The sequence below is a fragment of the Globicephala melas genome, chromosome X (assembly GCF_963455315.2).
Source record: "Globicephala melas chromosome X, mGloMel1.2, whole genome shotgun sequence".
NCBI lineage: Eukaryota > Metazoa > Chordata > Mammalia > Artiodactyla > Delphinidae > Globicephala > Globicephala melas.
The window spans coordinates 64326674-64353225 of record NC_083335.1 but is presented as its reverse complement, the minus strand read 5'-3'; the positions used below and the strand labels follow the sequence as shown (position 1 = coordinate 64353225).

At 37.1% G+C, this 26552-nt stretch overlaps 1 protein-coding gene across 6 annotated transcripts in view; it reads right to left on the bottom strand.

Annotated features, from left to right (window-relative positions):
- The window catches only part of ATRX (ATRX chromatin remodeler), a 249016-nt gene that overhangs the window by 203810 nt on the left and 18654 nt on the right, over positions 1–26552 (bottom strand). The window contains exon 2 of one of the 6 annotated variants that reach the window (XM_030849631.2): positions 23538–23596. The exons of the other annotated variants lie outside the window; for them this stretch is intronic. The gene's annotated coding sequence lies outside the window, so the exon portion shown is untranslated. The remainder of the gene's footprint in view (positions 1–23537; positions 23597–26552) is intronic. 6 annotated transcript variants of the gene reach the window in all.

Genomic DNA, 26552 nt, shown 5'->3' with positions numbered 1-26552 from the left:
AGAGGGGGAATCTTCATGACATTGGATTTCGTCATGCTTTCTTGAATATGATACCAAAAGCACAGACAACAACAAAAAATAAACTGGATTTCATCAAAATGAAAAACTTTTGTGCATCAAAGGTCACTATCAAGAGAAGAAAAGACAATCCACAAAATGGGAGAAAGTATTTCTGAATCATATATCTGAAATGGTATTGATAACCAGAAAACATAAAGAAATCCTATAACTCAACTCCAAAAAAACCAAACAACCAAATACAAAAATGGGCAAAGGCACAGCAATCAGATAAGAAAAAGAAATAAAAGGTATCTGAATTGTAAGAGAAGAGGTAAAATTGTGAATATATGCAGATGACATGATACCCTATACAAATATTCCTACAGAGGCCACAAAAAAACTATTAGAACTAATAAATGACTTGAGCAAGGTAGAAAGATACAAGATTAATATACAGATAGCTGTTGCATTTCTGGGGACTTCCATGGTGGTCCAGTGGCTAAGACTCTGTGCTCCCAATGCAGGGGGCCCTGGTTCGATCACTGGTCAGGGAACTAGATCCCACATGCCACAACTAAAAAGATCCCGCATGCCGCAACTGAAGATCCTGCATGCCACAACGAAGATCTCGCACACAGCAATGAAGATCCCACGTGCTGCAACTAAGACCCAATGCAGCCAAATAAACAAATAATTTTTTTAAAAAAAAGAAAAAAGAAATCTGTTGCACTTCTTTACACTAACAATGAAATATCAGAAAGAGAAAGTAAAAAAAATCTGATTTAAAATAGCATCCAAGGAGTTCCCAAGCGATCCAGTGGTTAGGACTCAGTGCTTTCACTGCCATGGCCTGGGTTCAATCGTTGTTCTGAAACTAAGATCCTGCAAACTGAACGGTGCAGCCAAAGAAATAAACAAAACTTAAAATTAAGGTAATTTTTAAAAATAAATAATATGACACAACAGCATACAAAAAAATAAAATACCTAGGAAAAAAACCTAGGAGGTGAAAGACCTATACCCTGAGAACTATAAAACATGGAAAAAGGAAACTGAGAACTAGGAAAAAGGAAACTGAAGTTGACTCAAAGAAATGGAAAGATATTCCATGCTCTTGGTTTGGAAGAATAAATATTGGTAAAACGGCCATACTATCCAAAGCAATCTACAGATTTAATACGATCCTTATAAAATTACCCATGACATTCTTCACAGGACTAGACCACATAATCCTAAAAGTAACAGGGAACCACAAAAGACCTGGAATTGCCAAAGCAATCCTAAGGGAAAAGAACAAAGCTGGAGGCATAACTCTCCCAAATTTCAAACAATATTATAAAGCTACAGTAATAAAAACAGTGTGGTATTGGCACAAAAACAGACATACAGATCAATGTGACACAATAGAGAGCCCAGAAATAAACCCACACACCTAGGGTCAATCAACCTTCAACAAAGGAGGCAAGAATATACAATGGAGAAAAGACAGTCTCTTCAACAAGTTGTGTTGGGAAAGCTGGACAACCTCATGTAAATCAATGAAGTTAGAACATTCCCTCGTACCATATACAACAAAAAAACGTAAAATAAAGACCTAAACATGAGACACGACACCATAAAACTCCTAGAAGAGAGCACAGGTAAAACATTCTCTGACATAAATCATACCAATGTTTTCTTAGGTCAGTCTGCCAAGGCAATAGAAATAAAAACAAAAGTAATAAAATGGGACCTAATCAAACTTAAAACCTTTTACACAACAAAGGAAACCATGAACAAAGTAAAAAGAAAACCTACGGACTCAGAAAAAATATGTGCATGTGATGCGACCAACAAGGGATTAATGTCAAAAACATATAAACAGCTCATACAACTCAATAGAAAAAAAACAAAAACAACCCAATCAAAAAATGAGCAGAAGACCTACACAAACATTTCTCCAAAAAAGAAATGGACAACAGGCACATGAAAAGATGCTCAACGTTGCTCATTATTAGAGAAAAGCAAATCAAAACTACAATGAGGTATCACCTCACACCAGTCAGAATGGCCATCAGCAAAAGTCTACAAATAGTAAATGCTGGAGAGGATGTGGAGAAAAAGGAACTTTCCTATACTGATGGTGCGAATGTAAACCGGTGCAGCCACTATAAAAAACAGTATGGAGGTTCCTTCAAAAATGAAAACTACAGTTACCATACAATCCAGAAATCCCACTCCTGGGCATATATCTAGAAAAGACAAAAACTCTAATTCAAAAACATACATGCAGCACAATGTTCATAAAAGGACGATTTACAATAGCCAAGACATGGAAGCAACCTAATTGTCCATCAACAGATGAATGGATAAAGAACATGTGGTATATATACACAATGGTATATTACTCAGCCATAAAAAAGGAATGAAATAATGCCATTTGCAGCAACATGGATGGAGCTACAGATTATCATACGGAGACAGAAAAAGGCTAATATTATATAATACTATGTGTGAAATCTAAAAAATAATACAATGAATCTAAATATAAAATAGAAACAAACTCACAGACATAGAAAACAAACTTATGGTTACCAAAGGGTAATGGGGAGGGATAAATTAGGAGTATGGGATTATGAGATACATACCACTATATATAAAACAAACAACAAGGATTTACTGTATAGCACAGGGAACAATACTGAATATCTTGTAATAACCTATAATGGAAAAGAATCTGAAAAATAATACACATATACATACACATGTACACATATGGGGTTGGCCAAAGAGTTCGTTCTGTTTTTTGCATAAGATGGCTCTAGTAGCACTGTCATCTTTAACTTCATTCGAAACAATTTTGTTAGACTGTATTGTGACAGCTGTCATATCAGCATGCATTTTAAAAAAGACTTACTAAAATTAGTGAATTTTTGTGTAGCCATTTTAATATCGAACATGGATTAAAAAAGCAACATTTTTTGCATAATATGCTTTATTATTTCAAGAAAGGTAAAAATGCAACTGAAATGCACAAAAAGATATGTTCCGTGTATGGAGAAGGTGCTGTGACTGAAAAAATGTGTCAAAAGTGATTTACGAAGTTTCGTGCTAGAGATTTCTTGCTGGATGATGCTCCACGATCGGGTAGGCCAGTTGAAGTTGATAGCAATCAAGACACTAATTGAGAACAATCAACATTATACCACGTGGGAGATAGGCAACATACTCAAAATGTCCAAATCAAGCGCTGAAAATCATTTGCACCAGCTTGGTTATGTGAATTGCTTTCATGTTTGGGTTCCACATAACTTAAGCAAAAAAAACCTTCTTGATGGTGTTTCCACATGCGATTCTCTACTTAAACGTAATGAAAATGTTCCATCTTTAAAACAAATTGTGACAGGCGATGAAAAGTAGATACTGTACAACAATGTGGAACAGAAGAGATTGTGGGGCAAGCGAAATGAACCACCACTAGCCATACCAAAGGTCAGTCTTCAGCAAAAGAAGGTGATGTGTATATGGTGGGATTGGAAGGGAGTCCTCTATTATGACCTCCTTCCAGAAAACCAAACGATTAATTCCAACAAGTTCTGCTCCCAATTAGACCAACTGAAAGTGGCACTCGACGAAAAGCACCCAGAATTAGTCAACAGCAAACGCATAATCTTCCATCAGGATAACGCAAGCCAGCATGTTTCTTTGATGACCAGGCAAAAACTGTTACAGCTTGGTTGGGAAGTTCTGATTCATCTGCTGCATTCACCGGATATTGAATCTTCAGATTTCCATTTATTTCGGTCTTTACAAAATTCTCTTAATGGAAATAATTTCAGTTCCCTGGAAGACTGTAAAAGGCACGTGGAACAGTTCTTTGCTCAAAAAGATTAAAAGTTTTGGGAAGATGGAATTATGAAGTTGCCTGAAAAATGGCAGACGGTAGTTGAACAAAACGGTGACTACGTTGTTCAATACAGTTCTCGGTGAAAATGAAAAATGTGTCTTTTATTTTTACCTAAAAACTGAAGGAACATTTTGGGCAACCCATTATATACACACATATATATGTGTATGTATATATATGTATGTATATGTAAAACTGAATCACTTTTCTGTACACCTGAAAGTAGCACAATATTTTAAATCAACATACTTCAATAAAAAATAAAAATATGCAGCTCAACAAAAAAAAATTTAATGGGCAAAGGACTTGAATAGACATTTCTCCAAAGAAGACATACAAATATCCAATAAACACACAAAAGGATGTTCTACATCACTAGTCATTAGGGAAATACAAATTAGAACCATAATGAGATAACACTTCACACCCGTTAAGAGGCTATTAACCCCCACCCACACAAAAAAAAAGAGTAAAGAAAATAACAAGTGTTGGTGAGGATGTGGAGAAACTGGAACCCTGAGTGTGATGCTGTTAGGAATATAAAATGGCGCACCCACTGTGGAAAAACAGTATAGCAGTACCTCAAAAAGATAAACATAGAACTGCCATATGATCCAGTAATTCTACTTCTAAGTATATACCAAAAGAAATGAAAGCTGGGACACAAACAGATACTTATACATCAATGTTCATAACAGCATTATTCACAAGTGGCAAAAAGGGAAAACAACCAATACATCCATCAACAACAGATGAAAGGATAAGTAAAATTTAATATACTGGGTGGGCCAAAAAGTGCCTTCGGTTTTTTAAGGAAAAATAAAAGACACAGTTTTCATTTTCACCAAGAACTTTATTGAACAACGTAGTCACCATTTTGTTCCACTACCTTCTGACATTTTTCAGGAAACCTTATAATTCCATCTTCCTAAAACTTTTTATCTTTTTGAGCAAAGAACTGTTCCACGTGCCTTTTACAGTCTTCCAGAGAACTGAATTTTTTTCCATTAAGAGAATTTTGTAAAGATCGAAATAAATCGAAATCCGAAGGTGCAATATCTGGTGAATGCAGCAGATGAATCAGAACTTCCCAACCAAGCTGTAACAGTTTTTGTCTGGTAATCAAAGAAACATGCTGGCTTACGTTATCCTGATGGAAGATTATGCGTTTTCTGTTGACTAATTCTGGACACTTTTTGTCGAGTGCCGCTTTCAGTTGGTCTAACTGGAAGCAGAACTTGTTGGAATTAATTGTTTGGTTTTCCGGAAGGAGGTCATAATAGAGGACTCTCTTCCAATCCCACCATATACACAACATCACCTTCTTTGGATGAAGACTGACCTTTGATGTGGTTGGTGGTGGTTCATTTCGCTTGCCCCGCAATCTCTTCCGTTCCACATTACTATACAGTATCTACTTTTCATGGTCTGTCACAATTTGTTTTAAAAATGGAACATTTTTGTTACATTTAAGTAGAGAATCACACGTGGAAACAGTCAAGGTTTTTTTTTTGCTTAAGTTATGTAGAATCCAAACGTGACAGCAATTCACATAACCAAGCTGGTGCAAATGATTTTCAATGCTTGATTTGGACATTTTGAGTATGTCGGCTATCTCCCATGTGGTGAAACGTTGATTGTTCTCAATTAATATCTCGATTTGATCGCTGTCAACTTCAACTGGACTACCTGACCGGGGAGCATCATCCAGCAAGAAATCTCTAGCACGAAACTTCACAAACCACTTTTGACACATTCGATCAGTCACAGCACCTTCTGCATACACTGAACATATCTTTTTGTGCATTTCAGTTGCATTTTTACCTTTCTTGAAATAATAAAGCATATTATGCAAAAAATGCTTTTTTTAATCCATATTCAATATTAAAATGGCTACCAAAAAATTCACCAATTTTGATACCTTTTTTTGAATGCATGCTAACATGACAGCTGTCACATACAATCTAACAAAATTGTTTCGAATGAAGTTAAAGACAACTAAGTGCTACTAGAGCCATCTTATGGAAAAAACTGAACAAACCTTTGGGCCAACCCAATACACATGGTATAAAAGGAATGATATTCGCTAAAAAAGAATGAAATTCTGATACATGCTACACCACAGATGAACTTTGAAAACATTATACTAGCTAAAATAAGCCAGGCACAACAGAAGGAGAAACATTGTATAATTCCACTTAGATGAGGGTCCTAGAGTAGTCAAATGCACAGAGACAGAAAGCACAATAGAGGGCTGGAGGGGGGAGGGAATGCAGAGTTATTGTTTAATGGGTACAGAGTTTCTGTTTTGGAGATGATGAAAAAGATCTGGAAATGGAGAGTGTGGACGGTTACAAAGGACTGCCAATGTAGTTAATGCCACTGAACTGTACCCTTAAAAATGATTAAAAGAGTAAATTTTTAAAAGATATTTGATATATCAGGCAAATATTAAAAGAAAGCTCGTGCTGTATGTGGCCACTAAAGCTATGAATGAAGACATGTACAAACTGCAGTACTGTTTGTACTAGAGAAAATTTGAAAATAACCTAATTATCCATAAAAAACAGGATAGACAGATTATACATTCACATGATGGATGACCATATATGAATTAAATGAATGAACTAGAGCCATATGTATCAATATAGATACATCAGAAAATAGTTCAAATGGAACTTAAGCTTTAGCTACAATATTCTAATAACTTAAAGTCTGAAGGAAATGTAATTAATTTTAACTAGCATATTATTTTAATAATAAAGCAACTTAGCTTGCAGGAAGTACCTGAGGAGTCCTGAGCGGAGCTAGTTTGCACCTCCTGGCTCAGGAGAATGGGGGTCAGGGGTTAGAAGGGGTAAGGCAAAGCACCCCTCCCAGGACCAAGTGCCCTGCTTCCCACACAAGACACTGTTCCCAAGGCCAACCATGGCTACCTTTCAGCAGCTAATAGGAAAATGGCTTTGATGAATATATGAAGGAAGAGTAAAGATTTTGAGGAATACAGGAAGGCAAGAGGAGTGGGATTGGCACTGTGAAAAATGGATGCAATGGCCAAGCCAGACTGTGTCGTCACTTCTGACAGCAAATCTCTCACCATAAAAACTGAAAGCACCTTGAAAACACAGTTTTCTTGAAAACTGGAAGAGAAGTTTGAAGAAACTACAGCTGTTGGTAGAAAAACTCAGATTGTCTTCAACTGACAATGCATTATGAACAATGTAACCTGTACTAGGATTATGAAAAGGTATCATAAAAATTGCACATCACTTTAGAGAGGAACTAGCTTGTTAAACAATCTCAGTTCAATGGGCAAATCTTCACAATACTTCTTTTTTTCATTACTGTATTCTATTATCTCTATCACACATAATTTGCATGCAACTATTTCCAAGCATTGACTTAATTAGGATCATCCCAACATAGAAAATCCTAAAGATGCCACCAAAAAACACTACTAGAGCTCATTAATTTGGTGAAGATGTTGGATACAAAATCAATATACAGTAATCTGTTGCATTTCATAAAATAACAATGAACTATCAGAAAGGGAGATTAAGAAAACAATCCCATTTACCATCACATAACAAAGAATAAAACACCTAGAAATAAATCTCACTAAGGAGGTAAAAAACCTATACTCAGAAAACTGTAAGACACTGATGAAAGAAAATGAACATGACAACAAGCAGATGGAAAGATATACCATGTTCATGGGTTGGAAGAATTAATATTGTTAAAATGACCACACTACCCAAGACAATCTAGAGAGCCAATGAAATCCCTACCAAAATACCAATGGCATTTTTCACAGAACTAGAACAAATAATTCTAAAATTTGTATGTAAATACAAAAGACCCGGAATAGCCAAAGCAATCTTCAGAAAGAAGAACAGAGCTGGAGGTATCACACTCCCTGACTTAAAACTATACTACAAAGCTACAGCAATCAAAACATTATGGTAACAGCACAGAAACAGACACATTGATCAGTGGAATAGAATGAAGAGCCAGAAGTAAACCCATGCACTTATGATCAATTAACCTATCACAAAAGAGACAAGAATATACAATGGAAAAAAGAGAGTCTCTTCAGTAAGTGGTGCAAGAAAACTGGACAGCTACATGTAAAAGAACAGAATCAGAACATATTCTCACAACATATACAAAAAAAACGTAAAATGGATTAAAAACCTAAATATAACAGTGGAAAACATAAAACTCCTAGAAGACAGAAGATTCTTTGACATAAATCATAGCAATTTTTTTTGGATCTGTCTCTTAAGGCAAAGGAAACAAAAGCAAAAATAAACAAATCGTACCTAATTAAACTTAAAAGCTTTTGCACAACAAAGGAAACCATCAAAAAAATGAAAAGACAACTTACAGAATGGGAGAAAATATTTTCAAATGATATGACTGATAAGGGGTAAATATCCAAAATATATAAACAGCTCATATAACTCAATATTAGAAAAAAACCAAAAAAGATAAAAAATGGGTAGGAAACCTGAATAGCCATTTTTCCAAAGATATACAGATGACAAACAGGAACATGAAAAGATGCTCAACATAACTAGTCACCAGAGAAATGCAAATCAAAACCACAGTGAGGGACTTCCCTGGTGGCGCAGTGGTTAAGAATCTGCCTGCCAATGCAAAGGACACGGGTTCAATCCCTGGTCTGGGAAGATCCCACGTGCTATGGAGCAGCTAAGCCTGACAGCCACAACTACTGAGCCTGCACTCTAGAGCACATGAGCCACAACTACTGAGCCCACAAGCCACAACTACTGAAACACACGTGTTTAGAGCCCGTGCTCTGCAACAAGAGAAGCCACGACAATCAGAAGCCCGTGCACCGCAATGAAGAGTAGCCCCCACTTGCCGCAACTAGAGAAAGCCCACATGCAGCAACGAAGACCCAACGCAGCCACAAATAAATAATTTTTTTTTAAAAAAACCCACAGTGAGATGTCACCTCGTACCTGTAGAATGGCTATCATGAAAACATCTACAAATAACCCATGTTGGAAAGGATGCAGAAGAAAGGGGACCCTAGTACACTGTTGGTGGGAATGTAAATTGGTGTAGCCACTATAAAAAGCAGTATGGAGATCCCGCAAAAAACTAAATGTAGAACTGCCATATCATCCAGCAATTCCAATCCTGGGTATATATCCAAAGAAAACAAAAACACGAATTTGAAAGGATACATGTACCCCAGTGTTCAGAGCAGTATTACTTACAATAGCCAAGATACGGAAGCAACCGAATTTCCATAAACAGATGAATGGATAAGGAAGATGTGGTATATACACACAATGGAATACTACTCAGCCATAAAAAATGAAGATTTTGCCATGTGCAAAAACATGGATGGACCTGGAGGGTATTATGCTTAGTGACATAACTCAGAGAAAGACAAACACTTCATGTTGTCACTTATATGTAGAATCCAAAAAATAAAATGAATGAATGCAACAAAACAGAAACAGTTTCACAGACATAGAGAACAAATTAGTAGTTACCAGAGGGAAAGGGGAGGAGCAAAATAGGAATAGGGGATTAAGAAGTAGAAACTACTATACATAAAATAATTAAGCTACAAGGGTATATTGTACAGCACAAGGAATACAGCCAATATTTTATAATAACTTTAAATGGAGTATAATCTACAAAAATATTGGATCATTATGTTGTACACCTGACATTAATATTGTAAATCAACTATACTTCAATTAAAACATTAGAATCAGAGATCAGATCAAGATGGCAGAGGAGTAGAATGTGGAGCTCACCTTCTCCCACAAATACATCAAAAAAAAACCCATCTACCTGTGGAACAATTCTCACAAAACATCTACCAAACACTGGCAGAAGGCCTCAGACTTCCAAAAAGGCAAGAAAATCTCCATGTAACTGGGTAGGGCAAAAGAAGAAAGCAGAAAAGAAGAGAGAAAGGAATCGGGACAGGACCTGTGCCCCTGGGAGGGAACTGTGAAAGAGGAAAGGTCTCTGAAGACTAGGAAGCTCCCTCACTGGTGGGGAGATCAGACAGGACAAAGGGCGAGATTCAGAGCCTCGAAGAAGAACACAGCAACTGGTTTACAGAGGGCAAAGCAAAGAGAGACCTGCACAGACAGTGCTGCCCAGCACTCCCCAGTCTGAGATGCTCATCCACTGGGGAAGGTGGGGACTGGGCGCTGAACCTCGGGATTTGGAGGTCAGACCCAGAGGAGAGGACTGGGGTTGGCTGCATGGAGACAGCCTGAAGGGGCTAGGGTGTGGTGTGGAAGGTCTGGGCCCACCAGAGAGGCAAGGCGACATTGTTGGGGGGCATGCCTCCATAGGAGCATCCTTCTCCACACACACTCTCAGGCACTGCCTACAAGAGCTCTGGGGGCGGGCATGAGCTGCCGCTGCCATCTCAGACTCCAGAGGCGGGCACAGACCACTGCCACTGCTGAGGGTCCCACGACTGGGAGCCAACTACTGCCCCCGCCTTACTTGGAGCGTGCACAAGCCACACACCTGCACACCCCCTATCAAGGGGATAATGGCCAGCAAACACTGAGGAAAGAGACTGCAAGGATCCAAATCAAAAACAGCCCTCATGCCAAAAATCATTAAACCCATATGACCTATGCAGGAATGCTCCCGCATATAAATAGGGCTCCAAGACTACAGGATATAATTGTTTCTCCTAAACTCACAGAATAAGATAAACATAAGCAAAGTGAAGAAGCAGAGGAACCACTCCCAGTTAAAAAACCAAGAGAATTCTCCCGAAGAAACAAACAATGAAACAGACCTTTTCCGTCTAACAGACACCGACTTCAAAGAGGAGGTAATGAAAATACTGAAGGAATTAAGAAAGGTTATTGGCAGAAATGCAGATTATTGTAAAAAGGAACTAGAAACTATGAGGAGGAGACAAGAAAAATTAGAAAATTCATTTGCCAAGACGAAAGCCGATCTAAAGGCAATGAAAAGCAGAATGAATAATGCAGAAAAAAGAATAAGCGATCTGGAAGATAGAATAATGGAATTTACTGAAGCAAAACAGCAGACAGAAAACCAAATGAAAAATAAAAGAAAGCAGTATGAGACCTAGGGGATAATACATAGCATCCCAATCTACTAATAGGGATTCCAGAAGGAGAAGAAAGAGAAAAGGGAACTGAAAATGTATTTGAATAAATTACAGCTGAAAAGTTCCCAAGCCTAAAGAAGGAAAAACATATCCAGATACAGGAAGCACAGAGTCCCAAACAAGATGAACCCAAGCAGACCTACACCAAGACATATTATAATAAAGATAGCAAAAGTTAAAGATAAAGAGAGAATTCTAAAGGCAGCAAGAGAAAAACAAAGAATTAATTAAAAGGGAAGCCCCATAAGGCTATCAGCTGATTGCTCAACAGAAACACCACAGGCCAGAAGGCAGTGGAAAAATATATCCAAAGTCTTGAAAGGGAAAAATCTGTAACCTAGAATACTCTACCCAGCAAGATTATCATTTAGAATAGTAGGAGAAATAAAGAACTTCTCAGAAAAGCAAAAACTAAAAGAATACAGCAATACTAAACCTATCCTAAAAGAAATATTGATAGATCTTCTCTAAATATTAAAGAAGCAAGAAGATATAGGAAGGAGGAATTCAAAATTTGAAAGTAAATCACTTTAATTAGCCAGTAAACAGATCAAAAAGAGAAAGAGAAAAAAAAACCTATTTGTGAAATTGATAATAAACACCAGGAACAGCAAAAGGATAAACACGAAGATGTAAAAAAGGACATCAAAATCACATAATGTGGGGAAGGAGAGTAAGAAAATGCAGCTCCTTTTGTATTTTTTGTTTGTTTGTTTGTTTTTGGTTTTTTTCTGTTTTTTTTTTTTTTTTGCGGTACGTGGGCCTCTCACTGCTGTGGCCTCTCCCGTTGCGGAGCACAGGCTCCGGACGCACAGGCCCAGCGGCCATGGCCCACAAGCCCAGCTGCTCCGCAGCATGTGGAATCCTCCCAGACCAGGGCACAAACCACATCCCCTGCATCAGCAGGCAGACTCTCAACCACTGTGCCACCAGGGAAGCCCATGTTTTTTTTTTAAGAATGTGTTTGAGCCTATGTATCTAAAGCAAGCAGACAGAGGAAGGGGTTAAGATACTTGAAAAACAGAACAAACACAAATCAAAAACACACAATACATTCACAAAAAACAAAAAGGAGAACACACAAGCATAAAATAAAAGGAAATCATCAAGCCACAAAAAGAAAATGAAAGGATCAGGGAAGAAACAAAGAATCAACTGGAAAACAAGGTTTAATATGGCAATAAATACATATGTATCAATAATTACCTTAAATGTCAATGCTCCGATCAAAAGACAGAGAGCGGCAGACTGGATAAAGAAACAAGAGCCTACAATATGCTGCCTACAAGAGACCCACCTTATGGCAAAGGACACACATAGATTGAAAGTGAGGGGATGGAAAAAGATATTTCATGGAAATGGAAATGAAGAGAAAGTGAGCGTTGCAATACTCGTATCAGATAAAATAGAGTTTAAAGCAAAGGCTGTAAAGAAAGATAAAGACGGACACTATATAACGATAAAAGGATCAAAACAAGAGGAGGATTTTACACTCATCAACATATATGCACCTAATATAGGAGCACCCAAATACATAAAACAAATACTAACAGACATCAAGGGAGAAATTGATGGGAATACAATAATGGTAGGAGACTTTAACACCCCACTCACATCGATGGACAGATCTCCTAGACAGAAAATCAATAAGGCAACAGAGATGCTAAATGATACAATAGAACACTTAGACTTAATTGACATTTTCAGGACATTACATCCAAAAAAAAAAAGACAGAATACACATTCTTTTCAAGTGCACATGAACATTCTCTAGGATTGACCACATGCTACGGCACAAAACTAACCTCAACAAATTTAAGACTATAGAAATTATTTCAAGCAACTTCTCTGACCACAAAGGCATGAAACTAGAAATCAACCAAAGGAAAAGAAATGGGAAGTTCATAGCGATACAAGCCTTCCTCAAAAAAACAATGTTTTTTTGTGACATAAATTCACTGCATTACTCCTAAGTGCATGTGTTTTTTTAGGTTTAAAATTATCATATGTGTTTATAATGCATTATAAAATATACAGTTCATTTATTTCTTAGTATCTGTAATTTCACTTATAAATTAACTAGTAATTCACAATTGGCTTTTCACTAATCCAACAGATTTTCTACACTTCCTTTATTTACCACAAGTTTAGTATTCATATAAGTGTTTAAAATCTTCTAACTTATGTCCTTATTCAAGTAAAATTATAAGAAATCCTTTTAACAGCTGCCCAATATTAACTATGTAAGCATATAATATAAAGCCTAATTCCCTATAAACTTTTTATGCCTTAATTTTACTCCCAAATGTGATAAAGGTCCATACAGGTTTCTACTATGCCAATGAATATCAACCACTGGAAGATCAAGTGTTAGGGTAAAAGGTGGAATTTTTCTTAGTGAGTCTACGCTGCCTTGGGTTTCCTTACATAACCATGACAAATTTTAACATGCATTTTATACACGCTGGCCTGATTTAAACCTCATGAAACCTCCCTCCTTATTACAGAGAACTGAGGCTCAGAAAGGCACTTATTTGCTAAATACAGCAAGGGAATTAAATAATTTGCACTTGCGTTGGAAAATCAGGAATTCTATCTCTAACCAAAGCCCACCCTATACCACATCCCTTAAGAAAACTCAAGGCACAGTGACTAATATAACTTAATGAACAGAAAAGTAGTTATCACACTAGTAGATAATCCTCAAAAGTCAGAACACTTCAAAGGACTAAGGATAAACTAAGATGTCCACAAAGTGCCTTCAGTTACTACAGCATACTTTTCCAAAGTTTTTCATCTTTGTTCATTGCTATCTTTGTTATCATTTTGAATACACTCATTGATTTTTTCTTTAATTTTTAATAAAAACACTATATGAATGCTTTAAATTACCTAAGTTCTCTAGTTTTACTGTGCATGCTTAATCCACTGAGCTTACCACACTATCCTTATTTGAATGCAGCAGTAACTAAACATAAGGTGTTAACAATAAGACAAACAAATCATCTTAAAATCAATTCCTAAAACTTCCAACTGAAATTGGAACCTGATCCTCACAAAGACCAAGACCTGAAAGATGTAACAAACAAAGGAGAGCACCCCCAAAAAGCCACAGATAGCTATGTCATCTCACATAGGTTCATTTATTTTAAAAAGTCAAAAACAAACAAAAAAACTAACCAGTCAGCTACAAAAGGTAAGGAGCTTAGAAGTCCTCACTCCTATGCTCACAACAAGAAAAAAGATAAACAAATTGAAAATCAGTAAGTTATCTTAGATCCATTAGAGAACTGAGGTCACAGGACAAATCACCAAAAAGAAAAAAAAAAGGAGAGACAGGCAGATACAGAGAATCACATTTTATCTGAAGTGCAAACACTTCAATAGTAACTGATGAATTATTGGAGGCCAAATACAGATTAGCTTGAGTGTTAAAAAATCCTGGTGTCCCAGCTGGGCACACTTTCCTGGGTTTTACCTCCAGGAGTGCCACAAGCTTTTCAGGTATTCATGAGGAAGACCTGAGGGGAAAAAATCCTCTTGTGCCTTGAGCAGGAGGAGGGAAAAGTAAACATATTAAAACTCACCCAGAGCATTCTCTTTTTAACAAAGTCATGCTCTCAAGATAAACTACTTTACCAGAGCATTGTGTACCTGGAGGAAGAGCAATTAGACAACCTCAGTCTCCTGGAGGTTTCCTGTCTCACCTAAGTAGTGTTGCAGGGGGAAAGGCTAAGAAACATTTCTGAAGGTCACAGCCCAGGGACCACTTAAAAAAGAAAGATGTAATTCATAAGATTACAGATCACTTTCCCTCTCCAACTCCTGGGATCCAATATGGTAACACTGAATTATAAATGAGAAAGCTACAAGATACAGACTCTGAGAAGGAATTCTTGGGCTTCCCTGGTGGCTCAGTGGTTGAGAGTCCGCCTGCCGATGCAGGGGACACGGGTTCGTGCCCCGGTCCGCGAAGATCCCACATGCGGCGGAGCGGCTGGGCCTGTGAGCCATGGCCGCTGAGCCTGTGCGTCCGGAGCCTGTGCTCCGCGACAGGAGAGGCCACAACAGTGAGAGGCCCGCGTACCGCAACAAAAAAAAAAAAAGGAATTCTTAAGGAATCCCAAAGACAAAAGGGAAGGAAAAAAAAAACTAGGACAAGGGAACTAGAAGAAATAATGTGTTTAATGTGTGCTGTAGCACCTACAGCTACAGCACACATTAAACACAGCCCCATTCCTAGCCAGATTAGCATAAAATCTCACACTAAAAGTTTGATTTCCTATTACCAGAAATATCACATAGAGCTTTCAAAAAAATTACAAGTCCTGCTAAAAGGCAAGAAAAAACCCAATCTAAAGACACAAAGAGAGCATGAGAACCAGACTCAGAGAAGACACAGATTTTTGGAATTATCAGACAGGGAAATTTAAAATAACTATGACTAGAATGATAAGGACTCAATAGATAAAGTAGGCAGTGTGCAAGAATAATTGGGTACTGTAAGCAGAGAGATGAAAACTCAAATAAATAAAATAAAATGCTACAAATCCAACACACTGTAAAAGAAATAAAGAATGCCTTTGATGGGTTCATCAACAGAATGGACATAGTCAAGGAAAGGATCAATGAGACTGAAGAGGAAAGAATCAGTGAGGCTGAGGACATGTCAATAGAAACTTTCCAAACTGAAATGCAAAGAGAAAAAAGAACAAATAAAAGGGAACAGAAAAACTATAACTGTAGAATAATTACAAAAGTTGTAACATACATGTCATGGGAATACAAAGGAGAAGAAGGAAAAGAGAAGAAATGTTTGATATAAAAGAATGGTGGAAATACTTCCAAAATCAATGACAGATACCACAGAAGCAGGATACCAAGCAGGGTAAATAGCAAATATCTACACCTAGCTATGTCATATGCAAACAGCAGAAAACCAAAGACAGAGAGAAAAATCTTTTAAAAAGCCAGGAGAAAAAAAAAAAAAACATCTTATCTATAGAGGAACAAGGATAAGCATTCCATCTTATGTGTTGTCAGAAACTATGCAAGCAGGAAGACAGTAGAATGAATTATTTAAAGTGTTGGGGAAAAAAAACCCCACCAAGCTAGAATAATGTACCCAGCAAAATGATTCTTCAAAGGTAAAAGAAAAATACTTTCTCAGACAAACAAAAACCAAAGGCATTTGTTGCCAGCAGACTTTCCTTGCAAGAAATGTTGAAAGAAGTTCTTTAGAGAGAAAAAAATTATATGGGACTTCCCTGGTGGTCCAGTGGTTAAGACTCCACACTCCCAATGCAGGGGGCACGGGTTTGATCCCTAGTCAGGGAACTAAGATTCTGCATGCTGCAGGGCGTGGTCAAAAAATAATAATAAAAAAAAATTATATAGGGCAGAAACATGCATCTACATAAAGTAAGGAAGAGCGTTAGAGAAGGAATAAATGAGGGTAAAATAACATCTTTTATGTTTCTTATTCTTTTTTTTTTTTTTGTGTGTGTGTGTGTGGTACGCGGGCCTCTCACTGTTGCGGCCCCTCCCATTGTGGAGCACAGGCTCCAGATGCGCAGGCTCAGCGGCCATGGCTCACGGGCCTAGCCACTCCAGGGCATGTGGGATCTTCCCAGACCGGGGCACGAACCTGTGTCCCCTGCATTGGCAGGCGGACTCTCAACCACTGCACCACCAGGGAAGCCCCTATGTTTCTTATTCTTAACTGACCTAATAGTTAACTGTCCAAATTAATAACAGCAAAAATGCATTGGATAATTATAGCTTATGGATAAGGAGAGGAATTGGGAATACTATTATAAGCTATCTACAGTACTTGTGAAGTGGTACAGTGTCATTTAAAAATGGACTTAGACTAGTTATAAATGCATATTGCAAACTATAAGGCAACCAATAAAATGTTTAAAGAAGTATAATTTATAAGTTAAAAGAGGAAGGAAAATGAAATCATATAAATGTTCAATTAAAAGCAAAGGCAGGATAGCTGATTCACTTTGTTATACAGCAGAAACTAACACAACATTGTAAAGCAATTATACTCTAATAAAGATGTTAAAAAAAACAAAACAAAACAAAGGCAGGGACTTCCCTGGCGGTCCAGTGGTTGAGGCTTTGCCTTTCAACGCAAGGGGTGTGGATTCGATCCCTGGTCCTCCCAGCCAAAAACCAAAACATAAAACAGAAGCAACATTGTAACAAATTCAATAAAGACTTAAAAAAAAAAAAAAGGCAAAGGGACTTCCCTGGTGGACCAGTGGTTAAGAATCCGCCTTCCAATGCAGGCAACGTGGGTTCCATCCCTGGTCGGGAAACTAAGATCCCACATGCCACGGGGCAACTAAGCCCCCGCGCTGCAACTACTGAGCCCATGCGCCACAACTAGAGAGAAGCCCGCACACAGCAACTAGAGAGAAGCCCATGCGCCGCAACGGAAGATCCCACATGCCACAACAAAGATCCTGCAACTAAGACCTGATGCAGCCAAAAATAAAATAAATAAATAAATATTTTTTAAAAAGACAAAAAAGGAGAAGATAAAAAACAAGTACAATGAAGAGAAAAGTTACAAACATGGTAGATATTAAACCAACTATATCAAAATTCACTTAAAATGTGAATAATCTAAGTACACCAACTAAGAGAGTGTGTCAGAGTGTGAGGTGGATACAGTCAGATGTCAGAGAGGACTAAAACCAAGACCCAAATATATGCTGTCTACAAGAAATCCACTTTAAATATAAAGACAATGATTATAAGTAAAGGGAAGCCAAGGGAAATGGGGAGTTGTTGTTTATAGGGTGTAGAGTTTGTGTTATTTTTTCTTTTAAAATATTTATTTATTTATTTGGCTGTGCCAGGTCTTAGTTGCGGCATGCGGGATCTTTTTAGCTGCGGCATGTGAACTCTTAGTTGCAGCATGTAGGATCTGGTTCCCTGACCAGGGATTGAACCCAGGCCCCCTGCACTGGGAACGTGGAGTCTTAGCCACTGGACCACCAGGGAAGTCCCCAGAGTTTCAGTTTTCCAAGATGAAAAAGTTCTGGAGATTGGTTGCACAACAATATAAAAATGTACTTAACATTATTGAAATGTACACCTTCAAAAGGTTTATGTTATGTTATTTTATCACAATTTTTTTTAAAAAAGTAAAGGGATTTCTATTCAAGTCCTTTGTACACTTTCTGAGTTGTCCTTTTGGTGCTGAGTTGCAAAACTTCTTTATATATTCTGGATATTAAATCTTTATCAGATATATGATTTGCATACATTTTCTTCTATTTCTGTGGGTTGTCTTCACTCTCTTGATAGTGTCCTTTAACACACACATTTTTTATTTTAATGAAGTCTGTATTATCTATATTTTTCTCTTCTTGCCTGTGTTGTTTCCATCTTATTTAGAGACCACTGACAAATCCAAGGTCCTTATGTTTTCTCCTAAGAGTTTTATACTTTTAGCTCTGAAATTTAGGTATTTTTAGTTGTATATGGTGTAAACTATGGGTCCAACCTTCTTTCACATGTAGATATCCAATTGACACAGCACCATTTATTAAAGAGACTATCAAGATGGGTACAGAGTTTTTTGTTGGGGATGATCAAAGAGTTTTGGGTACACATGGTGGTGACTGTTACATATTGTGAATGTACTTAATGCCACTGAACTGCACATTTACAAATGGTTAAAGTGATAAATATTATGTTATGTATATTTTACCACAGTAAAAATAAACACAAGATATTACTTCATACCCACCAGAATGGGTATAATTTAAAAGATGGTCAACAGGAGGTATTAGTGAGGATGTGGAAAAATTGGAACCCTCATACACTGCTGATGTGAACATAAAATAGCACACTTTGGGGATTCCCAGGTGGTGCAGTGGTTGAGAGTCCGCCTGCCGATGCAGGGGACGAGGGTTTGTGCCCGGGTCCGAGAAGATCGCATATGCCGCGGAGCGGCTGGGCCCATGAGCCATGGCCACTGAGCCTGCGCGTCCAGATGCTCCGCAACAGGAGAGGCCACAACAGTGAGAGGCCCGTGTACCGCAAAAAAAAAAAAAAAAAAAAAAAGCACACTTTACTATTTGTAAAATAATACAAAACTGAAAAACAGTTTTGACAGTTGCACAAAAAGTTAAACATAGAGTTTCCATATGACCCAGGATTCCAAAAAGAAATGAAAATAAATGCCCACACAAAAATTTATACACAAATGTTCACAGCAGCAATGATTCATAATAACCAAAAAGTAGAAACAAACCAAATATCCATGAAATGATGAATGTATATTTTTCAGCAATAAAAAGGAGTAAAGTTCTGAGTCATCCTACAACATGGATGTACCCTGAAAATATGCTAAATGAATGTAGCCAATCACAAAAGATCACATACTGTATGATTCCTTTTACAGGAAATGTTCAAAATATGCAAATCCATAGAGATAGAAAATAAAATAGTGGTTGTCAGGATCTGGGGTAGGGATATGGGGGAAAATGAGGAGTAACCACTAATTGGTATAGGCTTTCTTGTTGGAGTGATGAATATTCTGTTGATGGCTGTACAGATTTGTGAGTATACTAAAACCACAAAATTGTACCCTTTAAATGGATAGACTGTGGTATGTGATTTACATCAATAAAGTTGTTAATTTTTAGAAAATGACTTGGACATTAGCTGAGTTGTTCAGAGATCTTTTGACAGCAATTGCACTAGAATTTAGACCTTTCATACAATTTCTACCCTGAACAAGAGTTAGGGGAAAAACTGACTCAAACTAAAAGTTTTAACAAGATCTGAGGATATTACTTGAATATCTTTAGCTTTAAAAGCAGTGAATAGGAAGTAATCGATCTGCTATACTGCTTGAATTTTTTGGTTCAGCACAGATTATAAAACTACGGAATAGAAACAGAAATTAAAATAAATCTGTTATCTATATCTTTTTTAAAACTCATCTGTCAAACTAGATAGCTACTTTGGTGCTTTGGAGGCCAAGTAGCAGTGAACACTGATTGACGATATTAAAAATGATGTAGAAAAAGCACAAGTTTCTTCTACCCAGGATCTCACCGTAGGATATCAAGCCTTTCATGAAGCTCTGCTTCTGAAAAATTCCACATTCAGTATTAAAAAAAAGAATCAAGGGCTTCCCTGGTGGTGCAGTGGTTGAGAGTCCGCCTGCCGATGCAGGGCACATGGGTTCGTGTCCCGGTCCGGGAAGATCCCACATGCCGCGGAGCGGCTAGGTCCGTGAGCCATGGCCACTGAGCCTGCGCGTCCGGAGCCTGTACTCCGCAACGGGAGAGGCCACAACAGTGAGAGGCCCGCGTACAGGAGGAAAAAAAAAAAAGAATCAAGTGTCCACACTTCATGTTCACAAGAGCACAAGGTTTTACAATATGGTTTTACAATTTCTGTTATCTACAATAAGACTTTTCCAGCCTTCAACTCTACCTGAATCTTATTATTGTAATATTCTTTCTATTTAACATTAATTGTTTAACAGTAATTTTATAGTGGGACATAGGAAGGATCAATGTACCACACAGTCTGGTATAAAACTTGTGCCGCAAATAAGAGAAGTTAAATGGTATCTACCCTCTAAATTCTTCAGAGATTCCTCTAGGTATCCTCTAAAAGACCTAGACTTTTTAAAGCCACATGCTTCTCTTGACCCTTGGGAAATGTTATTAACATCTTATACTTGAAGAATTTCTGGGAATACAACAAATTTTTGTTCCTTTACAAAAAGAAGAAAAGGGAGGGGAACAAAAAAAATACTGAAACAGGAAATAACACTGGTATCTCTTTTACATCATCTCAAAAAATCATTCAGGCCTCTTAGCCATCTAAGGACATAAAAATTAAGTATATGAGATGACAGGGCATATCCAGCATGGGCACCATAGAATAATCATCTTAGAAGATAAATTTTATTTTTCTGAAAACAGAATCCAAAATTTACCACAACAAACAAGGCACTACTAAAATATAAGACCTTTTTTTTGAGTCCCAAAACAAGAAGATATATTAAAAGTTAGTCTTTCATAAATAAGTATACTGAATACAAAGAGCCACTAAAAATCTCTTGAGTACCATTGAACATTTCTCTAAAAGCAAAAAGGAGGCAATCTCTTTTTTCACAAAAACTTGGATCTAACTTATTTGAGTTAAAAAGCAGAACAGTCTTTCTAAATTTTGTAGAAAACATCCCTTTATAGAAGTAAACAGAATAATCCAAAAGGAGTTGATCAGAAGCGAACTAATTATATAAACAATGCTTAGATATTAAAGTTATATAAAGATTAGCATGAAGAAAGGACTCAACTAAGAAGAAACAAGAGAAAATCAGTAAGTTCTACATTCTGATAGATGAGTAGAAAATAACCAAACAAACCTGTTCAACATCAACTCTAATCCTCCTATCTCAAGACGACTAGCGCTCCTAGTCTGTGTGTACTCATCCTAACATCTGAGTATCTTGTGCTGTATGTGTAACCTAACTCTATGACAGTCTTACCACCCAAAACTACAAATCATTCCTTGTCCCTCTGGTTAAACTTCCTCATTCATTTCTTTCAGTTGATGGATCCAATCCTGGAAATTTTAAACTAATATCAGCTATCAGAATGGTATTATCGTAAATAATAAATGGTAAATATCGTATCTTCTTTAACTATTAACTGATTTTCTTATCATTCCGCAAGACTAAATAAAAGAGATTCAGAAAAGGCTAACATCCTGAGTTTCTAATTTTCCAGTCCGACTTTAACATCTGAAAGTCATATCAATCTCTTTCTTTCAGTGGGCTGATGCCTCAGTGGAAAGATGAGCTATAATCCAGACGTTATAATATAAGCAAATCAGATACTTGTTAATTTAAGAGATATAACTTTGTTGAGATATAACTCTCTAATTGTTCAAGCTTTTTGGAAAATCCTTTAAAGCATCTGTAAAGCATTAAAATTTCAAAACAAAGGCAATTCAGGTCAGCTTCACAAATATCACTTGCCTGAAAAACTTCCATTTAAACTCTTCCCAAACTGACCTAAGAGTTTTAACCGTAAGTCAGTCAGATTTCACTTTTTATTCATGAGGAGTAAGATTCACTTATTCATTTTACAATATTTACCAAATGCTGAATATATTGTGAGTACGTAGTATTGCAATAAAAAATAAATACATAATACCTGACCCTAAGGAACTCACAATCTAATGGTAAAGAAAGGCTGTTAAGTATCCCAGGAATAATCTAGGGAAGAAAGGGGAACCATCCTTATAACTGTGAATTTCCTAATGCTTTTAAATCTCTCATACATGTAATTTTTTTCATCTAATTTTTATACAGTTTCCTTTAGGGTTAAAACTCTTAACCTTATTTCCAACACCTGCTAACCTCCATTTTAAAAAGCAAAGTTTGCTAGAGAATCAGGAATTTCCTGAAGAATACCTTGGGAAAGCAAACACTGAACCACGGATATTCCCTGTATTAAAAGAGAAAGGTGTAATGGTTTTATACAGAATCAAGAGAAAATAAAAATCAGTTGAGGGTGAGAAATATGCATAAATATTTGAAAAACTTAGATTTATTCCATTTGAGGCACATCTATCTAAATTCAATATATTCTATTCACTTTAACACAAAAATTAATAAGTGCAAGTATTATATCACTATCTTTATTTTCTAACAAAAGCATACTAAGTTCCCTCAAAAAAAGAAACCTTTGGAAAGTTTTTATTGGGATGAAGTACATTTTAGCTCAAAGGGAATGAACTTAGTTTTAAATAGGTTAAAAAACAAACTATCCTCAGATGAAGCAGAAATGCAATTTTACTTTGCCCATTGTAAGAAAATCAATTTTCTTCTACAACTTGAATCAGAGTGAATCTATATACCTATATATTGTAATGCAAAGAGTACTGAAATCCAATTTAAATAAGATTCTCATTTCTCTTTTGGTAAAGAGGAAAGGGGAGAAAAACAAAATCTAGGTTTTCTGAGAGAAGACAAAGTCACATAATTCCTATATCTATAGCTAAGCATTCAGTGCTTTAACAAAGCCCATCTACAAGCCATTGAGCTAATCATTTAATTTGTGGACTCCTACTCAATTTTGAGGGAGTTATAAAAAGCAAATCTCTCCAGATAAAAATAAAGCTTACGTCCCTAATCAATAAAAACGGAATCAGATAAAGTCTGCAATGCAATCACTAGCTAAATGGAGTTTTGATAACTGCTGATTAAGGTCTGAGATAGTATTAATGTTTTTACAAGAGCAACAAAACCATCATTCCAAGGGGAAAAGATATATAAACAGATTAGATAATCTTTGAAAATACAGTGTTTGGTTTATCTTTAGAATCTAGTGAACTCAATGCTCCAGGTGATAGAAACCTGAGGGGGAAGGTATGAAAAATCAGAATCAACTTATAAGTAACTTCTCTACTTTTTGATATGTACATCAGAGCTACTCATACCTCTTTTCATGAAATTGATACCTAATCAGTTCTGTCTCCAGCTATTAAGTGCATCCACTCTGAAAAATAGAAAAGGAGGAGATAAAGCAACTCAATTTTGTTAAGCGCTTACACTATGCTATACAGCTCATAAAGATTTTCATTTAGGTATTACTGTCTCCACTGCATAGATAAAAGAACAACGCAAAAGTTGGGTAACGTTCCAAAGGTTACAAAGAGAACTGGATTTGAACCCAAATCTAGCCATACATGAGGTAATTCCAAATGAAAGCAAGTTGAGACCGGAGCTCAAACTGTCTGAATTTTATTCCAAAGGACTGGAGAATAATCCATTTTTCCACTATTTCTTTTCCCCAAGAGTAGAACACATCAAATGCAAATGGTCTTCTTACTGAAGTTAAATGACAATCCCTAATTCTTGGAAAACTTCCTGTAATACTGGAAAAACAATGGGTATAGAATAATATAGTTGGGTCCATTTGTATCTTAAGGAAAGCCTGATATTTAATATCTAGAATGGGAACAATTACAGCTCATTTACTCTCCCTTGCCTATAATAATATTCCAGATGTGGAAGTTTTAGCTGATTGTTGCTAAGGACTCCCTCCACATCCTCCTTCCCTAATAAGTCCACTATAGAAAGTGCAATATAAAGAAAAGTGTGAAGTACAAAATAAAATGTCAGGTAAAATCCCACCATGCAGAGATAATCATAGGGGAAAATGTTAGCACGCATTTTCATTGTTTTTAACAAAATCGAATGGTTACTTTACTGCTTTGTAACCTCTTCCCTCTGTTAATACACAGTGAATATTTTCCTGCATCGTTATTTTCCTAAAACAATTTTTAATGGCAGTATAGTATTCCATCATGTAAAGATGCCAGAAGTTTTTTCTCAAGCTAACAGCACTTAACGACAGATATGCTTTTGTTGCAGGAATTGCAGCTGCCTCCTATTAGGATCTGTAGCATGGCTGCTAAATTTTAAAATCAATTTTTATTTATTCAGAACATAAATAGTGCAGAAAAAAAGGGCTATGTGCACTGACTATTACAAAAGATTCACAAAGAGAAATAAGCTGACACACTTAAAGAATTACCAATGCTTGCTTCAGCTGTTAAGTTATAGTTGTCTACAAAACCACATTGGCCAGGGTGAACAACTATAGAATAAGAAAATTCTCAAACTGCCACTGGAAGTGTAAATTAGTAAAACCATTATGGAGATCAATTTGGCAATCATCTTACAATAAAAAATAAAATTGACCTCCTAAAGAAACTCCAGCATATGTGCAAAGGAGACACATTTAAGAATGTTCTAACACTTTTTAATAGCACCAAATTAGAAAAAATTCTAAATACCCACCAATGGTAGACAGATGAATTGTAGTATACACATTCAACTCAAAACTAATAAAATGAAAAGTGAGCATTCCAGATCAGTTTGTTCAACAGAGATATAATGTAAGCCACGAATATAATTTAAAAATTTCTAGAAACATTTTGAAAAAGAAAAAGCAGGTGAAATTAATTTTAATCTTATTTAACCCAATATATGCAAATCATCATTTCAATATGTAATTAATATAAAATAATTAGTAATAAGATATTCTACATTTTTTTTGTACTAAGTCTTTGAAATCCTCTGAGCAAATACACTTCCAGCACATCTTAATTCACACTGGCCACATTTCAGGTGCTCAACAGCCACAGATAGTTAATGGCTATTATATTGAACAGTGCAGATCTAAAGTTACCTCAAAATCCCCAGAACAATACTGAACCGAAAAAGGAAGTTGCAAAATCATATGTATTATATGGCATCACTTAAATAAACTTATAAAACTAAAAAACTTCTAAATTATGTCTCTGGGAACTTCCCTGGTGGCACAGTGATTAAGAATCCGCCTGCCAATGCAGGGGACACAGGTTCTAGCCCTGGTCCGAGAAGATCCCACATGCCGCGGAGCAATTAAGCCCGTGCACCACAACTACTGAGCCTGCACTCTAGAGCCCATGGGCCACAACTACTGAGCCCGTGGGCCACAACTACTGAAGCCCGTGTGCCTAGAGCCCATGCTCCACAACAAGAGAAGCCACCGGAATGAGAAGCCTGTGCACCGTAACGAAGAGTAGCCCCCGCTCACCGCAACTAGAGAAAGCCCACGTGCAGCAACAAAGACCCAATGCAGCCAAAAATAAAATAAATAATTTTTTAAAAAATCTGTATTGGGGGCTTCCCTGGTGGCGCAGTGCTTGAGAGTCCGCCTGCCGATGCAGGGGACACGGGTTCGTGCCCTGGTCCGGGAAGATCCCACATGCCGCGGAGCGGCTGGGCCCGTGAGCCATGGCCACTGAGCCTGCGCGTCTGGAGCCTGTACTCCGCAACGGGAGAAGCCACAACAGTGAGAGGCCCGCGTACCGCAAAGAAAAAAAAAATCTGTATTGGGACTTTCCTGTTGGCACAGTGGTTAAGAATCTGCCTGCCAAGGCAGGGGACACGGGTTCGAGCCCTGGTCCGGGGAGATCCCACATGCCGCGGAGCAACTAAACCCATGTGCCACAACTACTGAGCCTGCGTTCTAGAGCCCGTGGGCCACAACTACTGAGCCCATGTGCCACAACTACTGAAGCTGTGTGCCTAGAGCCTGTGCTCTACAAGAGAAGCCACCGCAACGAGAAGCCCACGCACCGTAACGAAGAGTAGCCCCTGCTCGCAGCAAGTAGAGAAAGCCTGCACACAGCAACGAAGACCCAACACAACCAAAAAAAAAAAATCTATATTGATAGTTCATAAGTGTGCATGTATAACCTATCTCCATATTTGTTGCCAGAAAAATATGTTTATACAATTCACTAAATATCTTGTCTTGTGTTATTAGCTTAGTTTTATTCTAAAAGCACTTAAGGGCAGAACCTAGGTATTTCTGGTTTTATTAGACTCAGTACCAACAGTACCTACTTTAGCAAATAAACACTATTCAGAATTTGTCAGAAAACGTCAAACTTTCCAAA